The sequence below is a fragment of the Brassica oleracea genome, chromosome C2 (genome assembly GCF_000695525.1).
Source record: "Brassica oleracea var. oleracea cultivar TO1000 chromosome C2, BOL, whole genome shotgun sequence".
NCBI lineage: Eukaryota > Viridiplantae > Streptophyta > Magnoliopsida > Brassicales > Brassicaceae > Brassica > Brassica oleracea.
This window is the reverse complement of record NC_027749.1, coordinates 3,800,439-3,806,259: the sequence shown is the minus strand read 5'-3', so window position 1 is coordinate 3,806,259 and position 5,821 is coordinate 3,800,439.

Sequence of the window (5,821 nt, the reverse complement as noted above, 5' to 3'; positions counted from 1 at the left end):
TTGCCCCCAACAAAACACAAAGAAACTAAAAAGTTGTGTATTTTTTTTTGGGTGTAAATGTTAAAATTCATACTGCTTTTTGAATTTTACACTGTTGCAAAGTTGTGTGTTTTGACTGACTGATAAAATAGATTTCTTAATTCTTTTAACTCTGACATTCATTAATTGGCCTCTTAAATACCATATGAGAGTTCGAAATTCCATTGATCTTTTTCGTTAAGCAATCATCAATATATATTAATTTATTATAGTATTGAAAATGGATGATGTCATAATGGTCCGACTGATTGGTGAATTAAGGATAAGCCAATCACTAAAGCGAAGCCTATTATATCATCACACCTTTTACGATACATTTTTTAATTCCACGTCTTTTATTCATATAAAAACTTTATAATTACATACCCATTTTATACTTGATATTTTTCTGCTCATATCTTTAATCATCCTATCCAATTTGCCAAATGGAGAATACTCACAAATATATTTTAATAAATGTTTATATGTGCCTAGCTTCTTTTAATCTCTGCGTTCAGTTGCTGTAAAACCGATCCATATTTTCTTTTCTCTTTTGTTGGAAAAATTGATCCATTTTTCTCTTTTATTTTACCAAGAAAACTAGGCCTGAGACTTATTATCCGAGATCCGGATTCGATCCGAGATCCGCTCCGAAAATAGGATATCCGGGGTGCCCGGATCCATATCCGGATAGTAAAATCTTGGAACTGTGCAAACCGAATCCGGATCCGGATATCATAATTTTTAGGTCCGGATATCCGGATCCGGATCCGTATTTTTAAATTTTTATTAAATTTTTAAATTTTATTAATATTTATACATGAATTAATCTTATAATATTATATTTTAGTTTTTACAATATTATAAACATATATAAATATATTTATAAATATTTAATTTATGTATTATATTAAAAAAATAGTATTTTTTGTTAAAAAAATTATTTTTAATTATTTTGACGGATCCGGATCCGGATATCCGCGGATAATAGAATATCGAGACGTATATCCGAAACCCGCATATCCGGAAACCACGAATCCGGATCCGGATATTAAATCCACGGATCCGACGGATCCGGATATCCGGATATCCGGATCCGTCCCAGGGCTAAAAAAAACTATATACTCACAATAAAAACAAAATTCTTACTTTATTAGTTAATTAACAATACATAGTTTAATCACAGATACGTAGTCCAGTTTTCTTCTAGTTGATAAAGGCCAAAATAATGTGATGATGTCCTTGTAATTAGCTTTTATTAAGGGCTTGCATATCCACTATCAGTGCCAATTTGTATCATTATCGTCAGTCATTATCAGAAAGTTATATTATTGTGCTATTAATTTTACAGTGACCAGCAAAGAGTAAAAAAGTTCAAATACCTCTTATCATTGCCTAATTATTTTTTTCGGTAATTTATTTTAGGTTTTGAGATAATTTTAGTCTTTTGACGTATTATGTTAATCAGGTTTCGTATCAAAGGCAGATAAATTATTATTCGATCCCTAACAAAAAAAAATTATTCGAAGGGTACGGATACAAACTCAGATTGCAACTTTACACATGAAAGTTTAAATACCTAACACAATCACAAGCTTTGGTATCCGATTAAGACCAAGTGCGTGCATACACATGCACATTATACATGCATGCACAATGCATCTATGTGTGTCAATAGATATTGCTTGGTTGTTAAATTCCCGCTTATCACAAAATTCTAACTTAAAACAAATTAGTGATAAATGGAAGAGAAAAAGACAAAATAGCACTAAATCAAGTTTATGTTCTCGAACTAGCACTCAAGGTCAAAAGTCACAAAAATAGCATTTAGTGTTTTATCAAAAGTCACAAACTTAGGGTTTAGAGTTAAAGGGTGGGGTTTAGGATTTAGGTTTTAGGGTTTAGGGTTTAGAGTTTAGGGTTTAGGGTTTAGAGTTTAGGATTTAGGGTTTAGAGTTGAGAAATGAGGTTTTGGGGATAAGATTTCAAATTTCGAAAAATAAAAAAATTAAAATTTTCAAAGGATAAACTTAGAAAGGTGCTATTTTGGTCATTTTAGTTTTTGAGTGCTATTTTTGTGATATAAACTTAGAAAGGTGTTATTTTGGAGATTTGCCCTAAATGGAATGGTCATAACTTTTTATATATTATTTATGTTCCAGTTAGTTAAATTTTCGATGTGAGAGCCTATATTCTTACATTGGTGATGATGACATGAATCATTTATCCTTCTATATGCATTCATGTTCAAGTGCATGCATACATTTTCTTTTCATGCATACAATTTTTGAGGTAAAATGCATCCATACATTATGTTACATTGTAGTTTATAATGAGTCTGGATCCTAGCCAAGTTGTATATGAAGTTTTCCTGTGCTACTGATAGATTTATTAATCAATATGGGTTTCAGTGTCTAACTTTTTTCTCACGTTTGGAAATGGCCAAATGATTTTTGATTGGTATGCATTGAAGTTGTATATATAGGGTTTTTTTACTAACAAGTTGTATATATAGGTTGTATTTCTGATTATTCAAGTATTAGTTTTGTTGTCAATAACATATAACTACTTCGTTTTTAGTAATTTTAGTTACGATTAATAACATTAGAGCATAATTAACGGTAAACTTCTTAGGCACATGTTTTTAGTTTTTTTTTTTGGTTTTTTTTAAAAAAAAATAATAATAATCGAACCAATCGCGGGTCGCCACGTATCGGTGGGGCTCGCGCACAGTGCAAAAACCAAACTAAACTCGCCTCTTATAGAAGAGGCAAAAACAACAGCTCTTAATAATACGGTGGGATTCGCTTATTTTTAATTTTTTTTAAGAGGCAGCTATAAGAGCTGCCGTTAATCCTGCTCTTAAATTCCACTCTACCATTGACTTCTAAATGTTAAAAAATAGTTACTATTATAATATTTGCTTGAGAGTAGTTGATATGCATTTTGGTCTATAAAGCTTAATATGGTCCGTTAAGGAGAAAAGAGGGAATCCTAAGAGACAAGAAGACAAAGTGGGAGAACGTCATGGAAAACTTGAGCTCAAATTTCAATCCCAAAATGATTGAAGTAATAATTATCAACTGAAAATTTTGAAATGGTGTGATGAATTATTTTTTGATGTGTTGTTATTCACCCACCCCAACTAAAATACAATACGTTTTATATTCGTGGTTTTACAAATATCTTGATACACTTCTTTAAACTGCTTTAGTTGAAGCAGATCCACACAAATAAATTCCAAAAAAAAAAAATATAAATCAAAGATAACAAGAAAATGTTTTTTAGATAATATAGAAGATGACCATCGAGACATAAATCAATGAAAGAGTACTCAAGATATAAACGAGTGTTTTATAACAGAAATATATCGTCTGATCAATCATGAAATGAACATGCTTCAGAACAGTTAAACACTACTCGTTCATAGTTGAATAGTTTGTTATATATTATTTTCGCAAAGATGCATGACAATAAGAAGGTCATTTTCACGCAAATATAGTGAAAATCTGAAAATTTGAATGCTTGGTGAATTCTGTCATATTTCTAGTAGAGCTTGCAACAGTAGTCACTTGGCGAATTCAATGCTGCCAAAGTCATCCAACTCAAAGCTTCGAGATGTACGTAGAGCACCATTATCGCCGTATACTAACAAGAGTTTTAAGGCATGGATCCCGCAGAGTTCATTAAAAACGTATGTAGAAGTAGCGAGATAGAAGACGTTTTTGGTCTGTTTTTAATGCTGTTTGCGGGCTCCACTGACACGTGGCGGCCCGTGATTGATTCCTTCTTTAAAAAAAAAAAAAAAAAACCCAAAATGATTTGTGCGATAATGGTGTTCTTATGTCTAATTCAGATGCTGGTGAGGTTATTGTTCTCATTTACTTAATCTTCATGTAGTTTTGTTTCCATAATTTGAATATCCAAACATTCTTCAATAAATTTCACCTTAAAATATATATATATATATATACGTGGTTGATGTGAACAACTGATGCAAGTGGTTAAAACTTTAGAGTTCATAGAGGAGCTTATATTTCTCAAAAAATTATATTAAATTTACATGTGGAGTATATGTTACATGGAATGAGACAAGGGCCATAATTATTGTATTTGAGGATAGAAAATAGTGTTGAGCCAATTGGGTATCCAAGAGCCAGAAAAAGGATTTTCCATGATCACAAAAAGAAATGAAAATAAAATCGACACTCAATGTTTCAAGTTTGGCTCTTTGGATATGTAGAGTCACTATAGAGAAAGGAGCCGGCCACTCCCATGTGAAAATGACTGTTAACTTTAGTGTTTTTTTTAGCAATCTTATTTGTAATGGGCTTCGGGGTTAATTGATAGACCATGGAAATATTAAATAGGCAACTAGAAGTTTAAACATTTTTAAAAGTTCTAATGAAAAACGGTTTCATTTCCAAATGATTTACCTGATCTAATTCATATCCGACCTTAGATATTGATTTCGTGTTCAATCCTGTTGTAGTAACTTATCCATCTTGAAAATTGGATACACATAGCAATTACGAATGTGTATAATAAGTATAGCCGTCTCCGTCTGTGTACTCGAAATAATACAATTTTTGGAAATTGCCACAAGAACAAAATAACCAAAATATCAAAAAGTATATGAAACTACTTGAAATATCCAAACTGGAATACAATCTTTATGAGGTTCGTGAAGATGATTTGTTGAAATTCAAACTTGAGTCGTCAAACTAAGAGGATGAAGAGTAATCAGTCAATAACAATCAATTGAATCATGGAACCAAATGAAGTGGAAAATGATTGAAGCTCGATATTTTTTTTTGCTTTAATAACATATTACCATTTTAAAAAATTCATGGAAGTTAAGAGAAATTGTGATGAAGAAAAATATCTCTACATACACTCAACTTGATTAAAATGTATTTAGCAAAAAAACTTGATTTATAATGTAGGGGGACGACGCACTTATGTATTAATATTTACATTATGGATTTAGAGTTGTCATTAGCCTCAGCCGTTTCTCCGGCTTCCTCATCGAACAGTAAACCGATGTTTTTGAGATTCACCTAGTCTTTTCGGTTAACCTTGTCACTCTTAGAGCTGATTGTGCTTGTTTAATGGTTGTTTAGCCAAATCTAGCTTATCAATGAACATTTCTGGCATCTTCAAAACTTCTTTAGTTGGATATTTTATCGTTGTTTCCGACCATTGCAAACTCGTTGGAACGACCATTTCAAGATTACAAATGAAGAATATCTATTGATTTTTTACTTTCATCATGTCCCTCTCTTTAACATTTATATTGCTTGTTTTATTGTACTGCTTTTATTGTTCACTAGGTCCGTTTCCGCGCTACGCGCGGATTATGCGTTTTGATTTTCTTAAAATTATATACTATTTGGCGAAGTAGATAATATTAAAAATTGTTTTGGTTGATGTTTTCTGACATATATGTAAATCGGGTCATAAATTTATACTACCAGTTATCTTCTGACTCAGATTTATTTGCATAATTTTATTAAGTTTATAATATTTTGACATTTATATTTGAATATATATATATAGCGTATATATATGTGGAACGATTATAAAAATAGAAATCATTAAAAATGTTAAATTATTCTTTTTTTGTCCTGCACAACAATTTGGAAGTATCAAAATTGTAAACTTGTTTGTTAATACCAGAAAATATATAGACTGGTAAGCAATTCAATGAAAAGTTAATTAAACTTTAGTTGTGATTCATTACTCATATATTTTTATATTTGAGTTTTTACTAAAAACGGTTTAACTTCACTTATTTTTTTCT